The sequence below is a fragment of the Pinus tabuliformis genome, chromosome 4_1 (assembly GCF_031772625.1).
Source record: "Pinus tabuliformis cultivar Carrire ecotype Pingquan chromosome 4_1, CPIR1, whole genome shotgun sequence".
Classification (NCBI taxonomy): domain Eukaryota; kingdom Viridiplantae; phylum Streptophyta; class Pinopsida; order Pinales; family Pinaceae; genus Pinus; species Pinus tabuliformis.
In genome coordinates, this window is record NC_142303.1 from 287,456,497 (window position 1) to 287,480,706 (window position 24,210).

General features: G+C 41.0%; 2 pseudogenes; both read left to right on the forward strand.

The window, feature by feature from the left end:
* Positions 1-16,108: 16,108 nt before the first annotated feature.
* LOC149175388 (RAF-like serine/threonine-protein kinase PRAF) lies at positions 16,109-17,680 on the forward strand (annotated as a pseudogene).
* A 529-nt stretch (positions 17,681-18,209) lies between these two features.
* LOC149175389 (subtilisin-like protease SBT1.5 pseudogene) lies at positions 18,210-20,609 on the forward strand (annotated as a pseudogene).
* The last annotated feature ends 3,601 nt before the right edge of the window (positions 20,610-24,210 follow it).

Consider the following 24,210-nt stretch of genomic DNA (forward strand, 5'->3'; position numbering starts at 1 on the left):
CCTTCAGACCTTTGATGCCCATTTCTTTAGCAGCGTTTAAGCCCAGTATCAAGGCTTCGTACTCTACTATGTTATTTGTGACCTGGAAAGTTAATTTGAAAGATAAATGAATGCATTCTTGTGTGGGGGACACAAGGACTACACCTGCCCCTGTAGCTTCCTTAGAGCAAGCTCCATCAAAGAACATGTCCCAAATTTTTGGGCCTTCTTCCTCTGTGATCTGTCAAACTGGTTTCGCAAGCTACGTGGAGGCCAACTGGGATTCTTCAATCTAAAGAATACAGGCTCCAAAATCAGTGTCGATCACATATATGGGATGATTAGTGGGATTCCTTTCATCATTGATGATATAAGCCAACTGAGCTTCTCTGTATAATCTCCTACTCTCACTTCTAAAAAATATGACATTAGCATAGGACAGATCATTTTGCATTGTTCCACCTAATCTCTTGATCCAACCTCTAGAAAGAAACATGCCAAACTTGGGGGGTACATCTACTACCACAATATCTATCATCATGCTCTTCATAGGTAGCTAAGACAAAGTGATGGCTAGGCCTTTGATTAATCCCAAACATTTCACTTTTCTGGAGTCAAAAGAAAACAGGTCATGATAAGGCTTGGTAATGTCAAGACCCAACTAATCAATGATAGCCTTGGGCATTAGATTATGGTTGGCTCCTATGTCCAAAAGGTAGTTGTGAAGGATTTTTTCATGAATAGTCAAAGAGACATAGAATTATGGAGAGCTGTCATCACAGTTTTCAATCATTTGGTTGAGAACAACAGCGAGTTTGTCATCTTGCAGATTTACATAGTTAGTGGAGGCTTGGATGGATTTAGGCTCAAGGGCCTCGAGGATAGATCTCTTGAAGGACTCATTCTTCACTAGTTCAATCAGAGGTATAGGTATGCTTAGCTTTTGAATTTCTGATTTAAAACTGAAAGGAGAAGGAAACTTGTCAAGGTCTCTTACCTCATGAGCTGGAGCTTTAAGGATGATGGGATCAACTGCTGGTCATTTCTGCTTTTTAGATCGCTATATTGCAGGGACAGTAGCTCTCTGAACAGGAGTTTCCTTGTCATTATTCATCTTCGACCTCAAGTCATATCTATGTCGATCATCAGTTTGCAGAAAAACTTCACTGTCCCACTCTTGGCTGATCTGGTCATTGAATAATTACTTTTCATAGGTAGCTAAGATCATAAAGGAGGCAATGCCTGTTGGGTATGGAGCATGATTATTTAGAGGTCTTTGTTTCAGCTAGATGTATACCCCATGAAGTTTGTGCACCCCTCCCCGCGGGGGTTCGGGGGGGTCGATCCCCCCTAGTTAGGGGGTCCGGGGGCAAGCAGTCCCCCGGTAGGGGTTTCGGGGGCAGTGCCCCCAAAGCTAAAAACAGATGTGAAATTGCCTTGTAAAAGTATAGTAATTTCTAGTCAATTTGGGTCGTTCATTAGGCAGATGATCTGATGGTAGAACTTATGTTTAGTTTAGGGTTTTTTGCCCTAGAAGGCAACCCCTCTCTTTGTATGAGGGCATTGTATTGAGGCTGTGTAATAGATGTGCATTCTCCGAGCGAGAAACAAAGAGGTGAGACTGTAAGAGAAAAAAGAGGATATTATAGTGGATCTGTTGTAGGTTGTGTCTCTTCATTTTTCTAGATAATAGAAAGGAAGGACTAGCTATTCAGGGTGGACGTAGCCTAAACTGGGTGAACCACGTATATCTGTGTCTCTCTGGTTTTATTCATTTTCTATGTTTATATTTATGCAATATTCTATGTGTACCATTGCTCTGTAATATATAATTTTCCAACAACTGGTATTAGAGCCGAAGGTCTATTTGGCTGATAAACTCGCAAGAAAGAAGAGTTCCTCATTCGAGTGGGAGCAATGGCGAAAGATGGTAAGTTTAGGGTCGAGAAATTTAATGGCCAAAACTTCTCGCTGTGTAAGATGCAGATGGAAGATTATTTGTATCAAAAAGATCTGTACCTACCATTGGGCAGAAAAACAAAGATGCCAACGAGTATGACAGATGAAGAATGGAACCTTCTCGATAGAAAGGCACTCGGAACAGTACGGTTGTGCTTCACAGTGTCGGTTTCCTTCAACATTTCGAAGGAAACAACGATAGAGGGCTTGATTAAGGCGTTGGCGAAACTATATGAAAAACCCTCAGCCTCAAACAAGGTATTTGTTATGAAATTGTTATTTAATATGAAGATGTCGGAAGATGGATCTGTTGCAGACCATTTAAAAGATTTTAATACTGTTACAAGTGAGTTAAGTTCTGTAGGGGTAAACTTTGATGATGAAGTTAGAGCTCTGTTATTCTTGTGCTCATTGCCAGAAAGTTGGAATGGTTTAGTAATGGCCATTAGTAACTCTGTGTTTGGATCTATTACTTTAAAGTTTGATGATGTTGTCGATGCTATCCTTAGCAAGGAAATGTGATGGAAAAGATCTGGTGAGACATCGGGTAATGCTTTGAGTGTAGAGTCTAGGGGAAGAAAAATGGAAAGAGGAAGGAGCTCAAGATATCGTAGTAAATCAAGGAAAGGCAGATCCAAGTCCAGATAGAGAATAGTGTGCTCCAAATGTGGAAAGAAAGGACACCTAAAGAAAGACTGTAGATCTTGGAAGGGAAAAGAAGGAGATGAACAACAAGAAAATAATCATGAAGCAAATGTGACAGGTGAGGTGTTATAAGATTCTTTGGTTCTTTCTTTTGAAAATATTACTGATTCCTATGTGGTAGATTCAGGGGCCTCATTCCATGCCACACCTGATAAGAAATATTTTCATGACTATGTTCAAGGAGATTTTGGACAAGTCCGTTTGGGTGATGATAAACCCTGTAAAATTGTTGGAATGGGTAAGGTTCTTGTAAAACAACAGAATGGAAACCAATGGCTACTAAAGGAGGTAAGGCATGTTCCAGATCTGAAGAAAAATCTGATTTCAACAAGGCAGTTAGGTGGTGAAGGTTGTGTGACAACTTTCACAGATAAAGCTTGGAAGGTCACCAAAGGAGCCCTGGTAATAGCAAAAGGCGAAAAGGTTGGTACATTGTATTTATGCAATGGTATTTATAACTCTGTTAATGCTTTAACTTCCAAAGGAGCAGATGTAGCATTATGGCATCATAGGCTCGGACACATGAGTGAGAAGGGGATGAAGATTCTTCACTCAAGGAATTTGTTGTCAGGTTTGAAGAATGTTGATTTGGACTTTTGTGAGAATTGCATTTATGGAAAACAGAAGAGAGTCAGATTTCTTAGAGTTGGGAAAGAAAAGAAGGGCAAAAAATTAGAGCTTGTGCATACAGATGTATGGGGACCTCCTCAGGTATCATCTCTTGGTGTCTCTTGTTATTATGTTACTTTTATTGATGATGCTACTAGAAAAACTTGGATTTATTGTATTAAGAATAAATCTGATGTATTTGATACTTTCAAGATATGCAAAGATTTGGTTGAGATTGAGACATGAAAGAAATTTAAGTGTCTCAGATCAGACAATGGAGGTGAATATTGCAACAAAGAGATTGATAGGTACTGTTCAGAGCATGGAATTTGCAGAGAGAAGGTAGTTCCAAGAACACCAAAAGAAAATGGTGTGTTAGAAAGGATGAACAGAACAATCGTGGAGTGTGCAAGGTGCATGAGATTGCATGCAGGATTGCCTTTACAATTTTGGGTAGATGCTGTAGGTATTGTTGTTTATCTAATAAACAGAGGGCCTTCAAGTTCCTTGGATGGTGGAGTTCCAGAGGAAGCATGGACAGGTAAAAAGATAAACTACTCTTTTTTAAATCCTTTTGGTTGTGAGGCCTTTGTCCATATTAATAAAGAAAATTAAACAAAGCTTGAGGCAAAATCAAAGAAATGTACCTTTATTGGATATGGTGTTAATGATTTTGGTTATTGCTAATATGATTATGAAATCACAAAATCGTTAGGAGAAGAGATGTAATATTCAATGAAAAGATCTTGTATAAGAATCGGTTGCAGGAAAAGAAACAGGAAAAAGAAAACAAGGAATACACAGTTCTTGATGAGATCACTGAAAAAGTAAAGGTGCCTGAAAATAATAATAATCAACAACCACAACAACAGCAACCACCACAACAACAATAGGAACCCCAAACAACTGAAAGTGGTGTTAGAAGATCTTCCAGGATAAGTATACCCCCTAAACGATACTCTCCTTCATTATATTATTATTTATTGTTGGCTGATTCTAGTGAACCCGAATGTTATGAAGAAGCAATGCAGGTTGAAAGCAAGAAGAAGTGGGAGCTAGCCATGGAAGAAGATATGGACTCCTTAATCCATAACTAGACTTGGGACTTAGTTAGGTTTCCTGCAGGTAAAAATACATTGCAAAATAAATGGGTTCACAGGCTGAAGGAAGAAGATGGGGGAAAACAAAGGTACAAAGCTAGACTTGTGGTGAAGGGGTTTGCACAGAAGAAAGGTATTGATTTTGATGAAATATTTTCTCCTATTGTTAAAATGACTTCAATCAGAACTATTTTAAGTCTAGTAGCAATTGAAGGTTTTCATCTTGAGTAGTTAGATGTAAAGACAACCTCTCTCCATGGGGATTTGGAGGAAGAGATATATATGCAGCAGCAACAAGGATATGAGGTGAAAGGGAAGGAGAAACTAGTGTGTAGGTTGAAGAAGAGCTTGTATGGCTTAAAACAGGCTCTAAGGCAGTGGTATCTAAAATTTGACAAGTTTATGTCTGAACAAGGTTATACTAGATGTCATTCTGATCATTGTGTTTATCTGAAAAGCAAAATGATGGCAACTAGATATTATATTGTTATTGTATGTGGATGACATGCTTGTTGTGGGGTCTAACATGCAGGAAATAAATGTGCTCAAAATAAAATTGGCAAATTCATTTGCAATGAAGGATTTGGGAGCTGTAAAACAAATCCTTGGTATGAGAATAACTAGAGACAGGAAAAATCGCAAATTAACATTGTCTCAGAATGAGTACATATAAAAGGTGTTGAAAAGATTTAATATTCACAATGCAAAACCAGTTAGTACACCTTTTGCTAGCAATTTCAAACTTAATAAGGAAACGTGCCCAAAGACCCAAGAAGACATGGATTATATGTCCAAAGTTCCATATGCATCAGCAGTTGGAAGCTTAATGTATGCAATGGTCTGCACAAGGCCTAATATTGCACATGCAGTGGGAGTTGTAAGCAAGTACATGAACAATCCAGGAAAGGAACATTGGATGGTAGTGAAATGGATTCTTAGATATTTGAAAGGTACCACAAATCAAGCATTATGCTTTGGTGGTTCAAACATTTCTCTACAGGGATATGTTGATGTAGATATGGCAGGTGACAAAGGTAATAGGAGGAGCACTACAAGATATGTATTTACTGTAGGTGGAACAGCTGTCAGTTGGGTTTCAAAAATCCAAAGTGTTGTTTCACTTTCAACAACAGAAGCAGAGTATGTTGCTACTACAGAGGTTAGTAAAGAAATGATTTGGTTACAAAGGTTTATGGGTGAATTGGGTAAGAAGCATGATATGGGCACATTAAACAGTGATAGCCAAAGTGCCATTCATCTTGCAAAGAACTCAACATTTCATTCCAAGACTAAACACATACAACTTAAGTACCATTTCATACGATCAGTGTCGGAAGATGGAGAGTTGAGGCTGGAAAAGATACACACTAGCCAGAATCTTGCAGATATGCTAACAAAAGTTGTAACCAGGGAGAAACTAAGAATATGCTTAGTCTCAATTGGTCTTCAAGGATGACGATGAATATGAGAAACAACCAAGTCCAAAGAGGAGTCATTGTCTAGCAAATGAGGCAGCAGTGGAGTTGCTACAATCATTCTCCAAGTGGGAGATTGTTGGGTATGGAGCATCATTATTTAGAGGTCTTTGTTTTAGCCGGATGTATACCCCAGGAAGTTTGTACACTCCTCCTTGCGGGGGTTCAGGGGGGGCGATCCCCCCTGGTTGGGGGGTCCGGGGGCTAGCGGTCCCCCAGGCGGGGGTTTCGAGGGAAGCGCCCCCGAAGCTAAAAACAAATGTAAAATTGCCTTGTAAAAGTATAGTAATTTCTAGTCAATCTGGGCCATTCATTAGACGAATGATCTGACGATAGAACTTATGTTTAGTTTAGGGTTTTTTGCCCTGGAAGGCAACCCCTCTCTTTGTATGATGGCATTATATTGAGGCTATGTAATAGATGTGTATTCTCCGAGCGAGAAACAGAGAGGTGAGACTGTGAGAGAAAACATAGGATATTACAGTGGATTTGTTGTAGGTTGTCTCTCTTCATTTTGTTGGATAAATAAAAGGAAGAACTAGCCGTTCGGGGTGGACGTAGCCCAAACCGAGTGAACCACGTATATCTGTGTCTCTCTAGTTTTATGTGTTTTCTGTGTTTATATTTATGCAATATTCTATGTGTTTCATTGCTCTGTAATATATAATTTTCTAACACTGCCTCTGTCTTCCATACAATGGATCTATCATCTTCTTCAAACTTCTCTTCTTCCATGACTACATTCTGGAAAGGGGTCTTCACCCTTTCGTCCTCATTGGCATCTTTTCTTCTTTTCTAAATCTGCAACTGCTCATTAGCCTTTCTATATGGATTTGGATTTCTAGGAGCAAAGGTGTTAGGAACTCTTCCTTTCCCAGGGTGCTACTCAACCTTTAATTTGGAGATTTCAGAGGCTAATGACTATCATCTTGGTCATTTTATCTATCTTGGGATCTGAGGATGATGACGATTCACCCCTCTGTCTCCTTCTATCAACATTCCCCTTGAGCTTCTTTGCAACCATGATGTTTGATTCTACTTCCAAGGCTACATCATGTATATCAGCCAAGGTAGAAGATCGGCTCTCCCTCAATAGTACACATAAGTCAGAATCAAAAGCATTGGCATAGGTGAGTTTAACAGAGATAGTGGTGGGTTTTAATTCAGCTAGTATCTTTTTGTACATGCGGTTAAACCTCTTATTAAAATCAGACAACAACTCACCATTTTCTCTCTTTAAGTTTCCAAACTTGGTGTGGTAGTAGGGTAGATCCTTCTTATCCCCTCAATGCTTTAGGAATACATCATCTAAAGCCTCAATATCTACTATAGACCTTTAAGTCAGTTCCCTTAACCATTTTCTAGCCTCTCCATCTAGGATTTGGACAAAGACTCTCATCCACACATCATCTTCACTAATGTCCAAGTTATCAGAATAACTATAGAATGATTCAAGATGTTCTTGAGCTGTAACACCTTCAGTCCCAGTGAAATTAGGCATATACTTCTAATATTCTCCAGTAGGCATGGCATTCAAAGGAGTGGGCAGTATTAGAGGTCCCTACCTAGCAGCTATGATTCTTTCCATTTTTATAGGTGTTTCCATAGCTGTGATGGCTATAAGGGTATTGGAAGTCTGAATGACAGAGGGTTGAGGAGTGACTAATAAGACTAAAGGAGTATGATGGATAGGAGGAGAGGTTTCCTTTGGGCTTGCAACAAAAGGAGAACCTAAAGAATAAGGAGCTCTATCAGTCTCTGATATTTTTTCTTCACTGCTAGTATTATATGTTATACTCTCAACATGTATTTGCTCTATTACAGGATTTTCTTACAGAGATATAGAATATTGTTCAGAGTTACCTGAACCTGATGCTCCTTTCTGCAACAACTTTCTTTCTTTGATGATATTTTTAGGGTCAGATTCCAGGTCAGCTAGTGGCTTCTGAGGATTTATCCTAGTATGCCTCACAAACTGAGCCAACACTATGGAGTGGAGTCGCCAAGAGGTTTGTCCTCCAGCAGAGTCACCAGATAGATGATTACAACCGAAATAGTGTCCAAACTTTGTCTATCATCAAATCTGGATCTGTGTCGTTCCTTAGGGAAGATGAGCTTCAGTTTCCTCTCCCTGGAAACAACACCAATTATGTTAGCACTCCAGGAAGCTCTCCTAGGTTGTAGCTTGAAGATGCCTAGTAACATATAAATCTTCAATATCGTTCTCAGAACTATTGGAATGGATGATGGTTTGGATCAAGTCAGACGACTTTTTCAATTTATTTTCACTCAAGACATGCATGAACACCCTCATCTTGATAAGGCTTTAGACCACTAATGCTCAATAGTTTATAGATTCAATGGATAGATGGAGAATCCTGACTATACCAATAGATACATACATAAAAACATATGAATGGCTAGCTACAGAAAGTAAATGAAGCTTGCAAATCTAATTTATCAATGTAGAGATAAGATGACAGTTATCTAGCATTAGACATAGAAGAAAACATGAATAACCTATTCAAGTGCAATATTTGAACAGAGGAGAAGATGGCGATTGCACATGTAACCGCAAAATAAGCTTGTATTACTGGAATGAAGATGAGACGCTATAAGGAGAAGAGTATCCACAGTCTCCAAAATTTGAACCCTTGTTTCTTCTAGCTTTCAGCCATTTATAGGCTTTTTACAATGCCCTCGGGCTTTTTGAGGCTCTAGAGGTCTTAATCTATCCCCTCTGGCTTCTAACTTCTTGATGCCATGACTCAACACACATGAGCTCAGAAGTCTCTTTTTCTAATAGCATAGTAACCAAAATCTGGTAATTGTGCCTCGCTATCAGGTGGCTCGCTTGTGCCAGCAATGTTCCATGACCATTTCTATTGGTTCGATTGTGTTTCACTATGGCTTTTTCCCTTTTTCGGCTTTCTGTCTCCCGGCCTCTGTCTTCTCGCATCCCTCTTCTAGCATTACACAATCATTGCATAATGCAAAAAGAGGAGGTGGCCACCTATTCTGCAGAGTAAGAGTGCCTCGGGCCTTTGGAACCCCTGAACCAATCGCTTCCTGTTAACACAGAGAAATGCTTTTCATTGTGAAATTCCACCAAAACTCTGTTCATTTCGGACTTCAAAATTCCTGAAATATGGTCTATTCCTCTATTGGGTCTGTCCTCATTGCTATCGCAAGTCACTTCGACCTTGCTCCTTTGTATTTTAAAAATACGTTAAAAATCGAGAAAACAACGTGAAAATTGGTTCCCTCCAGACATCAAATATTATATATTTCCCTTCACGAACCCTTTTGGGTCCGGGTCTTATCACATCGCATACATGTATGGGTATAGGCCCCGTTCCATAATTTTTCTTCGATTGCGATATCATAGTGTGATTAGTCGTAATCGCATATCGTGATAGCCCCGGGCCATTGTAAGTGCTCTATTGTGGTTGTCGATTGCGATTTTCCAATTAGATCTAGACTGTTGATCGACCAGATCTGACGGCTACTGTGCCTTCGCTTATTTATGCCTTCGATACTCTGTTTTTTCACTGTTTTCTTAGGTTTTGGCCTCCCAATAGTGTTTGTCCACCATTCTAAGGGCTCTTCTCATGTGATTATTTTGATCTTTGGAACGATTTTACGAGATTTTGAAGACTTAGAAAGCATATTTGGATCCATTTGGATCAGGACCCGATGCAATTATAGATTCGAGAGTAATATTTTTGAAGTCTGGCTTATGGCCAAAATGGAGCAAGAGGAGACGTGGCCGTCGGAGCTAAAACAAGGGACATTTCTGCTAAAAATGGCAGCACTGCACCTCAAGGGCTAACTCTTCCAACAAATTTGTTTCTTCCACTAGTGATGACAGTGTGCATATTTATTCTTTGTTAACAAATGTCGAGGGACCTAATACTGAAGAAGTGGATGATATTTTGCCCGCAACAGTTATTAGCGACGATCGTTTAGAGCAATTTCAGGTCTAGAGATTTACTTTTTAGTACCTTGAAATCCGATTACTTTTAATGCATGTTTGCAAGTGTTTTTTTATGAAATTCATTTTAGTCTGATATTGAGCATGTTATGCTCTTAACCTGCAAAATGATACCCAATACATAATATGCGAAGAAAAGATACCCAGAACACAGAATAACAATGATTTTATTATTCAGAGAGTAATGTTCACTTGCCTCTTTGAGGGGGCAACCTCCAATAGAGCAGAGCTCGATTACAAAATAAGACACGATACTCCTCGCAAGGAGTCTCTATCCTGTATATATGACTCATACATGCAATACCATGGGCCAATACCGTGGGTTTTATTAATACCATCTATCTAATACTACGGCCCATTTGCAACTAACTATGGTCCCGTCATTAATTGCGGGTTAACCACTTACAAATATTAATATGGGCTTTATTGACTCTTGAATATGACATGATCCCATGACATAAATAAGGGGGTTAGGGTGGGACCCTAACATGCCCTCCCCCTTAAGACTAGCCTTGTCCTCAAGGCTGAAGCTGCGGAAACTGCTGAAGAATAATGGCTGGTTCCCAAGTTGCATCTTCCGGAGAGGTGTCTTTCCGTTTGATGAGGACTTCCTTAATCATGCAGCCACAGAGGTGTTTGTTTCTTGTGTCTAGAACCTGTTCGGGTTGAAGCCAGATTGACCCTTCTTCGTCCAATTCAGGTAGACTGGTTTGAACTCGGCAATTGTTCCCGATCACTTTCTTGAGGCACGATACATGGAAAAATGGATGGGTTTTTGCAGTAGATGGCAAAGCCAACTTGTAAGCCACTTCTCCAATGCGCTGAAGTACTTGGTATGGTCCGTAGAATTTTGGAGATAGCTTCTGACAACCCTTGTCTTTGAGTGATGTTTGCTTATATGGTTGCAGCCTCAAAAAGACCTGATCCCCTTCTTGAAATTGGCGCTCTGAGCGATGCTGGTCTACCTGTTGCTTCATGCGGTTCTGAGCTTGATGAAGATTCTCTCTAAGATGGGCGAGCATGGTTGCGCGGTGTTGTAGGAGTTGATCCACTGCTTGTACTTTGGAGCACCCCTTGAGATAATAAGTAGGGGAAGGCGGAAGTTGACCATATACTACTTCATAGGGAGTCATTTTGGTGGTGGCATGATAGTTGGTGTTATACCACCATTCAGCCAGAGGTAACCACTGTACGCAAAGGTGTTGCTTTTCTGAAGTGAAACACCTAAGGTAGGTTTCTAGATATTTGTTGACGGCTTCAGTTTGACCATCCGTTTGCGGATGATAGGAAGTACTGAGTTTTAGTTGAGTGCCTTGTATCCTGAAGAGTTCCTACCAAAAATTACTGGTGAAGATCGGGTCGCGATTGGACACAATAGAAGTGGGCATGCCATGCAATTTGAAAATCTGATCCATGAAATATTGAGCGACCAAAGTTGGTGTAAATGGGTGGGGTAGGGCGTAGAAATGAGCATACTTCGATAGTCGGTCCACAACCACCATGATGACTAACTTGTTCCCGGACTTTGGAAGACCTGTAATGAAATCCATAGAAACTTCCGTCCAAATTGATGTCGGAATGGGTAATGGTTGTAATGTGCCTGGTGTGTTGACGGTTTCCCCTTTGTGGCGTTGACAGATATCACATTCTGCTACAAAAATAAGGATGTCCTTTTTCATGCCTGTCCAAAAAAATGATCTTCTGGTGCGAGCATACATCTTCTGAAAGCCCGAATGTCCTGCAATGGGCGATGAGTGAAATTCTGCCAAAATGCGACTTTTGAGGGTGGATGTTGGGGATATTACGACTCTGTCCCTGTAGCGAAGAATATCATCATGCCACGAGTAGCCCTTGGTGGAATTTGGATCTACCTGCAATTGAGAAATGAGTTGGGATAGCCCGGGGTGTGAAAACCATTCCTTGCGAGCTTCTTCAATCCATTCTGGAATGGGGAGGGAAATTGCTAGCAGAGTACTTTCTTCCTCAAATTGGCGAGATAATGCATCTGCTACACTATTGTCTTTTCCTTTCTTGTAAATGATCTCATAATCATATCCCAACATTTTGGCGAGCCATTTATTTTGTTGTGGGGAGGATAGGCGTTGCTCCAAAAAATATTTAAGACTGTGATTATCTATGCGAATTTGGAAACGTCACCCCAATAAGTAAGGTCGCCAGGTCTCGACGGCATGTAAGATGGCCATCATTTCTTTTTCGTAGGTAGATTGGCCCAGATTCCTCCCACTTAGTTGTTGGCTTGTGAAGGCCAAAGGTCACCCTTCCTGCATTAAGACTGCCCCAATACCGGTCCCCAAAGCATCACATTCAATGACAAAGGATTTGGTGAAGTCAGGTAGTGCTAAGACTGGAGTGGAACACATGGCGTTTTTTAGAGTGGTAAATGCCTGTTGTGCTTCCTCATTCCAGAAGAAGGAATTTTTCTTTAGGAGTTGAGTGAGGGGCTTCGCTATGCGGCCATAGTTGCGGATAAATTTACGATAATAGCCTGTGAGACCCAAAAATCCTCTCAAGCTCTTCAAGGTCTTAGGTTGAGGCCATTCTTGCATTGCCTGGATCTTTTTGGGGTCCACCTTGACACCTTCACGCCCCACAATGTGGCCCAAATACTCAACTTCTTCCATGCCAAACGAACACTTGGACATCTTGACAAATAATTTATTCTTGCGGAGCAGGTGTAAGAGTAGATCTACATGCTGAAGATGTGCAGCCCAAGTGCCACTATAGATGAGGATGTCATCGAAGAAGACAAGGACAAATTTCCTGAGATATGGTTTGAGAATGTGATTCATAAGGCTCTGAAAAGTAGAGGGGGCATTACAAAGACCAAATGGCATGACCAGGAACTCATAATGGCCTTCATGAGTTCAGAAAGCAATCTTGGGAATGTTGACTTCCTTCATGCGAATTTTGGTGGTAGCCTGAGCGAAGATCCAGCTTAGTGAAGAATTGAGCCCCATTGAGTTCGTCCAACAAATCGTCAACCACCGGAATGGGAAATTTATCTTTGACTGTCAACTTATTGAGGGCCCTGAAGTCGGGACACATCCGCCACTCCCCATCTTTCTTGAGCACCATGACTACTGGGGATGAATAAGGACTAATGCTGGGACGAATGACACCTGCTTCCAAAAGTTCCTTGATGATTTTTTCTATTTCATTCTTTTGGGTGAACGGATATCTGTATGGCCGCACATTTGGGGGTTGGGCCCCTGGAACCAAGGTGATGCTATGATCATGTTCCCCTAGCGAGGGTGGAAGCTCATGAGGCTTGTCAAAGACCGGCAGATGGTTATTTAAAATCTGTTGCATCTCAGGATGAATTGGCAGAGACTTGGTTTCGACGACCTGGATGGCATTAAATTGAGCTACCACTCCATGATTGCCCTTTTTTAACAATTTTTCCATCCAATGCGAGCTGATGATAGAGGGGGCTCCCGCCTGGAGTCCACGGAGGGTATGTGTGTAGTTGTTCTGCTTAAAACTCATATATAACTCCTGAAAATCCATTGTTATTGGCCCAAGAGTGCGGAGCCATTCAGCGCCGAGGATAATGTCGCAACCCCCCATGTGTATGGCAAACATGTGGGTTTTCAACTGATAATCCCCCATTTGAAGTTTGACATTTTCACAGCAGCCTTCACATTTCATTGTGCTCCCATCCATAATTTGGACTTGGAAGTTAGAAGCTGCTCGTACAAAACAATGCACTACTTCTGCGATTTTTTGATGGATGAAATTATGGGTACTTCCACTATCAATCAATACTACTATTGGGCGATGTTTAAGAAAACCCCTGATTTTGAGAGTTTGAGGGGAAGAAATCCCTGCCAACGCATGCAGCGAAATAACTGGTTCGTCAGAGACATTCTCCTTTTGGTTGTCTTCTTCTAGCACCTCATGTTCCTCAATTGTTGGATCTTCCTCTGTTGAGCTGTAGTCAGTGGCATCTATTTGAAAAAATTTGGGCTCCTTGCATTTATGACCTGGGGAGTATTTTTCATCACAGTAGTAACATAGTCCTTGCTTCCTTCTTTCGGCTATTTCCGCAGGTGACACCTTTTGGACCTTAAGTGCTTGAGTCGTGTTGTTAGCCTGTGGGGGACGACCTTTAGCGGGGAAATTTGGGCAACTGTATTGGGCTGCTAATGCACGTTCCACGTTACGGGCTACCTTGCAAGCTTCTGTCCAAGTGGGAGGGTGGTGCAGTAAGACTTGAGATTTGATGGCTTCTTTAAGACCACTGATAAAACATTCCGTGTAGAACACATCTGAGAGACCCCAAGTGCGTAAGGCTAAGGCTTCAAAAGCTGTAATATATTCATCACTGTACCTGTCTGTCGGAGCTTAGTAAGACGACCCAAAAAAGAGTCCTCCTGTTCAAAGCGATCTCGAAGAGCTTTGGTAAATTGGGTCCAAGTCTTAAAAGGTCCATTGCAACGTTGATGCCATTCCCACCATTGCCACTGTTCATTGTCCAAGTACATGCTCCCCAGCATAAGCTTAGTCGCATCATCTAAGATACGATTCAGTTTGAAATACTGCTCCATTTGTGCTATCCATGCGGACGGGTGAGAACCATCAAATTTATGCATATCCAACTTGGGAGGTCGCTCACTGGGTGGTGGGTGGGTGTGCCAGACGTGAGGAGAGTGGCTAGACTCACCCTCATTGTATTCATTGCCATTATACGCCTCCTCGTGGGCTTGCTCCTTGCCCTTCGGGATTAATTGCAGGACCTGGAGACATAGTCCGGTAAGCTGATTATTGAGGGATTGCATGGATTCTTCAAGTTTGTCCAGTCTTTCATTGGCCATTGCTTGAGCTCTAGTTTCTACCATACACCAACCTGATGAAAAATTGGGACCGCCTAAAAATTTTCACTAATAACTGAATGGTACCACCGTGCTCAGCTCGTCATCCTGATTCTGATGGGCTAGATCACCAATAAGCGCCCCGGAAGATCTCATTTTTTTTTTTTTTTTTACTCCTAATGGAGTTTTACTCCTTCCTGATCAATACTACAGTCGCCAAATCCTCAAAATGTCAATGCGGCCAAAAGTCCTGCGAAAATTATACCTCGGTATAGGAACCCTTCACAACAACTCCGATCTGGTGGATCTGAGAGATCTGAATGGCAGATCGGATAGCTCTGGGCGGCGGAACAGACTACTGCTACGGATCGGCTGGATCTAATAGATCGGAATGACTGATCTGCGAACTCAAGACTGCGGGATTGATGTCGGCTGCTGCTGCACCCCGTTGCACCAGCGGATCTAGAATAGATGATGTGCGATCCCCCGATAGAAAAGGGAACTATGGTCTTGAGGAGTGTCAGGTGCTACAGATCGCAATATACATAAGGGTATGGCAGTAGTACTCGGCCCAATGTTTCAGGGCTCTAACTAAGGAGGATCGACCGTACCCTTAGCCATACAACCCGACTACCCTATCATACGGGCGAGTAATCTCTCCGAGTGCTGTTCTCGGTGTACTGTAGCCACAAGACGGCCGACGGTTTATCTATGGCGAGGTTTCAAGGGAGCCTAGGGGCTTCTGATATACCCAGAGGGTATGTGGAAGACAGTCCGTGCGCGGTTTTGTCTAATGCGCTACTACTCGAAGGGGTACCCACAGGGGTTACAAGGGAGTCCAACAGACGTGACCACCTCTTGTATTTCCTGCGTGCATGCCTCCCCAAATCCGCAGGTTTATGCGCTCAACGACAGATCCCGTGGTATAAAGACGCCGGAACACGTCTCTAGCCAAAAAAAAAATTGCTAAGAATTGGAAATCCCACCGGCCCTGGAAAGTGCTCTGATACCACTTGTTATGCTCTTAACCTGCAAAATGATACCCAATACAGAATATGCGAAGAAAAGATACCCAGAACACGGAATAGCAATGATTTTATTATTCAGAGAGTAATGTTCACTTGCCTCTTTGAGGGGGCAACCTCCAATAGAGCAGAGCTCGATTACAAAATAAGACACGATACTCCTCGCAGGGAGTCTCTATCCTTTATATATGACTCATACATGCAATACCACGGGCCAATACCATGGGTTTTATTAATACCATCTATCTAATACTAGGGCTCATTTGCAACTAACTGTGGTCCCGTCATTAATTGCGGGTTAACCACTTACAAATATTAATATGGGCTTTATTGACTCTTGACTATGACGTGATCCCATCACATAAATAAGGGGGTTAGGGTGGGACCCTAACAGAGCATTCCTTCGTCCTTGCATGCATTTTAGCAGACAATGAAAAATGTTGACCTTGAAGAATTGAGAGATCTTGGTTCCAGCACCTTTGGGACAGTATATCATGGAAAATGGAGGGGAACAAATTTTGCAATCAAATGGATAAAGAATAGTTGCTTTATGGGAAAGCCATTTGAGCTAGAACGTTTGGTAACAGCATAACACTTTTATGGATTTCTCCTTAGAAGTTATGTATGCTGCATTATATCAATCTATGTGTTCAATTCCATTTAGATATTGAGTATATCTCAATTAAATTTTTTATTCAGAGGGTTGATTTCTTGAGGGAAGTTTGCATCCTTTCACAACTTCATCATCCAAATGTTGTTGCATTATATGGTATTGTACGAGACGAACCAGGGAGTTCCTTGGCAACAGTGAGAGAATACATGGTGAATGGATACTCAAACAGGTCTTACAGAAGAAGGATAGATATAGGTCTGGTACACATTCTTTTAATAGATTAGATTTCCATGCCTTCACACTCCCAAACAGAAGGGGAAATTGATAAATTCCTTGCACAACAAAATGATAACATAAAGTATCAAGTTTTGCAGGACATTTGATCATCGAAAGTGTTTGATAATCTCAATGGACGTTGCTTTTGGGATGGAATACTTACATGGCAAGAATATCGTTCACTTTGACTTGAAATGTGAGAATCTATAGGTAAACATGAGAGATCCCCAACGTCCTATATGTAAGGTAAAATAAAATAAAAGGGAGTTAGCTACTCTGTGGATTTGTGATATTTGTTGGCTACGGTGGGCCTTAACCTGTAATGTCTAGGTGGAGATGAGTGTTAGCCTCTAGGAAAACTTCTATTTTGATTTCTCAGAGTCCCATATAATTCGTACCAATCTATAATTCCATGCGTAATATTCTGCAGGTTTGTCAAAAAATAAAAAATTAAACACCGAACATTAGTTTTAAGTGGTGTGCGGGGAACCCTTCCATGGATGGCTCCAGAGTTGTTAGATGGTAGTAGTAGTATGGTTCCTAAAAAGGGAAAATAATGAAATGTTTTTATCTCTAATGATATGAATGCTCAGTTTCATGTTTCTGAAACTTAGACCACAATTTCTAAACTTAGACCACAAATTATCTGGTATATTTTTTTCCCTTCCAGGTTGATGTGTTTTCATTTGGCATTGTAATGTGGGAGCTGCTTACTGGAGAGGAGCCTTATGCCAATATGCATTATGGGGCAATCATTGGTATGCCCTTGTTCCTTGTAATGATGACCATCATCCTTGTAGTGCCATATCCATGTATTTGTCGTAGCTAAAGATAGAGGTGTGATATGTGTAATTCAGAAATATCTAGAAAATACTATTGACGTCAAGCTTTATGGATATTTTGTAGGTGGCATAGTCAACAATACTTTGCGGCCACCTATCCCTAAGGGGTGTGTCATTAATGGAGAGTTGTTGGTCGGCAGACCCTTCTATGAGAACCACTTTCACAGAGATTACTCTTGGATTGCGTGCAATGGTAGCAATGCTTCCACCTAAAGGGCAAGCTCTTCAAGCTCACGTTCAAATGCAATCACAAATGTTTTTGTTTGGTTAGTTTGCATTCTTTTCCACATTTGGAATATTTTGTTTCAAATTTTTATTGTATTTCAAGATCAATATGTTTCACTTTTGCATTCCCTAATTAGGGCGTTCCTTTGCACCTATAGATGCAATTGGTAATTTATTTGATGTGAGAAGTGATAAATGTGATTCCAATAAATTTCAAATCTATAATAAATAATAAATATTCTAGAATAACTATTATTCTACAAAATTAAATTAATATTTAAAACAACTTTCCTAATTTAATTCCTAAATAACCCCACTTTCCTAGTTTTTCAAATATAGGATAAGATAGCGTGTATATTAGGAAAGTTGTTACTCATAATCAACCTAAATAAATTAAAATTCTAAAAATGGTCTAAATAATTAAATACTAATTTATTTCCAAATGAAATCACCACAAGTTGGACAAGATAGCGTATATATCTGGATTTGCCATCTTGCGTGTCATTTATATCTGGATTTGCCTTCTATTTCCTTTTCAGGGTTGTTATTTAGTAAATCGATTGGCGTAGACTGATATGGAGTTGGTGAAACGGAATTCTACAATGGTTTCGTGGGAAGTCTCAAGGTCGTTGTTGTTATTAGTACTCTGTCTGTGTCAACAGTTGGTGGTCGGAAATGGCAACGACGGACGCAAGACATTCATTGTTAGAGTTGGCCGCAACTCAAAACCAACCGTCTTTTCGACGCACGAGCACTGGTACAGATCAATCGTTGCAGCTACTGTCCAAACTGAATCGGGCACTCATTTGGGTGCACAACGAGACCATGCTCGGCTGCTTCATGTTTATAACACGGTGTTCCATGGCTTTTCGGCAACGCTGACAGAGGTGGAAGCCGCTCGGATGGGAAATACACCAGGCGTTCTCGCCATGTTCCCGGATCAGGTATGGCAGCTGCAGACGACGCGGTCCCCGCACTTCCTCGGCCTTGACACGCCAAATGGAACCGGCCTGTGGGCGGATTCGCATTATGGCTCCGATGTGGTGATTGGTTTCCTGGACACAGGCATCTGGCCGGAACGGCGGAGCTTCAACGATGAGGGGATGGGGCCCATTCCCAAGCACTGGAAAGGCGCATGCGAGAGTGGGGACAGTTTCAACAAGACCCTGTGCAATCGGAAGCTGGTGGGAGCGCGTGTTTTCCAGGAAGGCTACGCAGCGATGTATGGTACCTTGGACGACGACACCATCGACAACTTCTATTCAGCGCGGGATTCGGACGGCCATGGCACGCACACCGCCTCCATCGCCGCGGGCCGGTTTGTTGAGGGAGCCAGCATGATGGGTTACGCTCGGGGAATCGCCAAAGGAATAGCGCCCCAGGCACGTATTGCGGTCTACAAGGTCTGTTGGCTCAATGGCTGCTTTCCGTCAGATATAGTCTCTGCTATCGACCAGGCACTAGGCGATGGAGTAGACGTTATTTCTATGTCAATCGCAGCAGGACAAAGCGCTCCTTATTTTATAGACATCGTTGCGACGGCCACCTTCCAGGCGGCGAAGCGGGGGGTGTTGGTTTCTGCGGCAGCGAGTAACTCCGGCCCCGAGGCTCAGTCGGTCCTAAACGTGGCCCCGTGGGTGACCACAGTTGGGGCCGGCACCCTGGATCGTGACTTCCCCGCCGACGTTCGGCTTGGCAACGGGGCTGTCATCCATGGCGTGTCGTTGTACAGCGGAAAAAGACTGAACGCACGACGTCTGGTGCCTCTTTTCTATCCTCAGGAGAACAATGGCAGCAATTCCTCGTCTCCTCCGTGCACGGAGGGGTCCTTGGATCCCAAAATTGTCAGTGGCAAGATCGTGTTGTGTCCGGATGACGAAAATTCTACTACGGCGGAGAAAGGGCTCGTGGTCATGCAGGCGGGAGGCGTAGGCATGATTATTTCAAATACCGACTCTGATGAAGGGCTTGTCCCCAGTGACGATCTGCTCCCCTCTATTGCAGTCGGTAGCGCTGACGGGGATTCGATCCGCCAGTATATCATCTCAACCCAATACCCTACCGCCACCATAATATTTCATGGCACCAAATTTGGACTCAAGCCGGCTCCGGTTGTAGCTTCCTTCTCCAGCAGAGGGCCCAATCCCATATCGCCTGAAATTCTCAAACCCGACATTATAGCCCCTGGTTTGAGCATTCTGGCTGCTTGGACAGACTCGGTTGGTCCTACGGGCCTTTCAAACGACAGCAGGCAAACGGAGTTCAATATAATGTACGGGACCTCCATGTCATGCCCGCACATTAGCGGGGTCGGGGCGTTGCTTAAAGGAGCGCATCCCGACTGGAGCCCCGCTGCCATTAGATCTGCTATCATGACGACTGCCTACACTTCCGACATTGTGAATAATAGCCTGGTGCCAATGGGCGATGAAGCTACAGGAAATGCTGCCACCCCTTTTGATTTCGGTGCAGGTCACGTGGATCCGCAGAGAGCCACGGATCCTGGGCTCATTTACGATCTGGGCGTGAATGACTATGTCAACTTTCTATGCAATTCTAATTATACTCAAGCTTCCATCGAGTTGATCACCAATATGAATGTTAGTTGTCCTGCTGAAAAAGGGCACCCTGGCGATCTCAATTATCCCTCATTTTCTGCAGTTTTCAATCAGAGCCAGTCTTCTAACCTGTCGACAAGCTTCCACAGAACAGTCACCAATGTTGGTCCCACCATTTCAACGTACACGGCCAGTGTGACTGCTCCAACAGGGGTCGAGGTAACAGTCGAACCGCAAATCCTGAAGTTTAGCAACGGAGACGAAAAGTTGAGCTTCAAGCTGAGCGTCAGCGCCCAGCCCTTCAAATTTCCCCCGGGAACCAATTCAACCACTTATGTTACCGTCTTTGGGTCGCTGGCTTGGAGCGATGGCAAGCACGTTGTGCGGAGCCCCATTGCGATAACCAGACAATTTTAGCTGATACTTACAGGTATTAGCTGTTATATTATCAAATACATAGAAATAGAATAATGGGAGCTCACGAAGATCAAGGGAAGTTTGGTTTCTTGCTTCCTGGTTATTTGAAGCGAATTCTGGCTTTCGTGTTCTCTATTCGCTTTACCTCGGGGTAGGGACATTCATTGTCTATTGGATAGATAACAAAGGTCTAAATATTCTGAAAATAAAAGGGATGGATGAAAAACATCCGAATATTCTTAAATAAAAAGGAAATATTTATTTATTTGGATTAATGGTAAATTTGTTGGTTTGCTCATATGGAGTTTAGTTTATATCCTAAGAGGAATTGAAAATGGGACTTAATCATAGAGTTTCAAAGGTTTTGAATATTCTTAAATAAAAAGGAAATATTTATTTATTTATTTGGATTAACAAATTTGTTAGTTTGCTTCTATGGAGTCTAGTTTATATCCGGAGAGGAATTGAAAATGGGACTTAATTGTAGAGTTTCAAAAGTTTTGAAAAACATTTTTGTTCAACTAAATATTACACAACCACTTTGACAACATCGAGCACATGAACTCATGAATAGATTCTCCTTCCATGTAATATTCAACCTAAGCATTTTTAATATATTTGTTATTAATAAATATATATTGATTTTAGATTAATTAAATTAATATATATGATTTTTTAACTAAATTTTTAAATTAATATATCACCACAATTATATTAATAAATATAGTTGACATATTTATTTTCATACTTTAATTGTCATGTAAAAGTGGAAAATGAGACTAATCAATGTGGTTGTACTAATCACTGAGATGTGTGGAGATGATTAATAAACCATACTTGTTTATGGTTGATTATCACTAAATATGTTATGGTTGAGGAGGGTTTATTGGGGTCAACATATAGCTAACTATGGATGAACATCATTGTCCATATATAACTATGGTTGACTATGATATATTATGGTTGACTAGGGTTGAAGATATGGTAAACCTGGCTTACTACATTTAACTACAGTTGACCTCTGATACCTTGTAAACATGGTTGACTATAGCTGACATCATAAACCTAGTAAACCTAAGTCAACCTACCATACCAAGTAAACCGAGGTCGACCCAATAAACATAGATTGTGATTGACTTTGTTTAACCATCGTTGTTCACATTTGATCATGGTTGACCATGGTTCAGTTAATCATGGTTTACCTAAGTGACCATAATTTACTATGGTTGACCTCATAACTTGTAAACGTGGGTCAACATTATAAATCTAAGTAAACCATGGTCAACAAGAGTACTATACACAACAATAAGACATAGGAAGTTTTGCCATCTTTACTAAAGGGAGTGGGTTCCCTTAATTTAATTTGAGTGAGATTTATGTACTGATTATAAAAATTTATTTGAGAAATGAGGAGAGAAATTCCTCATTGACATGTATAAATTATTTCAGTAAAGTTTGTGTAAGAGTTGGAGAAAAATAATATTGATAGTCTCCACATTGTTGTGTGATAGCAAGAATCAAGGATCCTTTAGACATTTTAGGAGGACTTTTGGGATATAAAGTGATTTTAGGAATTAGTTTAGGATCTAACGCTATTTTTGGTTCAAATCTACTTGTATAGATTTATGTAAACCTATAAGGCATGTTGGAGTTGGAGTGTGTGAAAAAATGACCTATATGGTAAATCTAGCCCACTTGTATATAATGAAGATTATGGATTTTGTGTGTGCTCCATTTTTATGTTAATGGAGAGTTTGTGAATTGTGTGTGCAATTGCTCCAAGAGTGTGTGAACTTTAAATCTAATATGTGTGTTTATTCTGTGTTAAGGGAGAAAGAAGGGCAGAATGAACTACCCCATTTTGAAAGAAATGATGCCTGTCTACATCATTTTGGCATAAGAGCTCATATAATAGTTGTTTTTTGAAAGCGTGGAGAAAAATTGGTAGTTAGGGAGAACCTTGTTGTTGTTAGAAATTGTAATTACACTCCCATGTGGAGTTAGTTAAAATTAGAGAATCAGTTAATTGAGTGTTGAGTGTTGAGCATTGAGTGAAGTCAAGTGATTGATAAAGAGTTAAGTGCAATCCATATTTAGAGTGTGAGTTCACTGATTAAGTGTGTGTGCATGTCAAGGTATTTTAGGAAAGTCGCTAGTTGGAAAAGGTTAAATACCCTTCCCCTGGTTCATTGTGAATATTAAGGTTTGTGTGATCAATAGAAGAGCCACAACTCATGTGTTTTGTTTGTGAATTTATGCTTTGTGTCCTCTGCCTTTCCAAAAAATTGGTATCATAACGAGGTTTGGAAGGTTTAATTATCAGACGGTAGTTGAGAAAGAGCACTGGTGCAGTGGTAGTTTGCGGAGTCGCACTGTGTCAAGAGAGTCAAAAAAAATTTAGGTGTTATAACCAGAAGATTTCGGGAATAAAAAGCCTGCAACAGAAGCTTGCAGAAGGGCTCCGAATGTGATCTGAAAGTTACTCGCAAGTTTGTTCGCTGCGTAGCCGAGCTGGTTTTTTTAACACATGGTCACGTCCGAAAGGTCCTAAACCATGTTTAGTGTGGCCATATAGGTAGTTCTCGTCGTCGCTACCGTGAAGAACTATCAAGCTATGGAAAGTCAGACATTCGCCTATCGAAAAGTCCAAGTCTATGTTAGCATGGGCATTGTCGGTTGATAAACCGCATTCGCAAAGAATCCACATGTTCGTAAACAGTGTCGCCATACCAGCGTGACTTTGGGAAGACTTTTCATTGCCGTAAAACAATTCGGTTGAAAGTATTTTTGGAAACTTTATTATTTCAAGTGATGTTTAGTTGGCATATGAAAAGTTCATGGAAGTAAAAGGTTAAAGGTGAAACCTATTACACCTTGGTTAAAGGGTTATTGAAGTTTCCTCTTTAGGTTGGAGATATCATAAGTATGTTGTAGAAAGTGCATGGTATGAAAAAGGTATATATATATATATATATATTTAAAAAGGTTTTCTTTTTATATTAAAAAAGTGCATATGTTTCAAAGTGTTATTTATATAAAAGATTGTAGATTTATTTGAAAGATTTTTGGAAATTTTATTGGAAAGTGAGTTTGGGACTTTGCAAAGATTTCATATTTTACAAAAGTATTTTGGTGTTTTGTCAAGCATGATAACTATTTTGGTGAAGATTGTACTTTATGGGGGCGCATATTGAAAATCATATTTTTTTCGGGGGCGATATGGAAGACAACGTCATGCAATCAACAAAGCAGCTACAAGAAAAAGAATGTCAGCAGTCATGAGTTGCAAAGTGCGACTGAAGAAGACTAAGAAAATGAATTGAAAAGAAGAGGCAAAGATTGTTTCCATGGTTAGAGAGGTTCAAGCCGTAGCCGAGGAACTAAAAAGTCTAGCAAAAGAGAAATAAGAAATCAAGGGTGATTGGTGTAGCTTTAATATGCTACCACCTCCTATGTTCAAAGGTGAATATTTTGATCATTGGGTTATCAAGATGCTAACATTTCTTCGAGCTAAAGAGTTAGTTGAGTATGGGTCTAATAACTCGTATGATGAGGAATGTGATGCTTTACCATTGGATTTTATAAAACAGGCATTAGATGA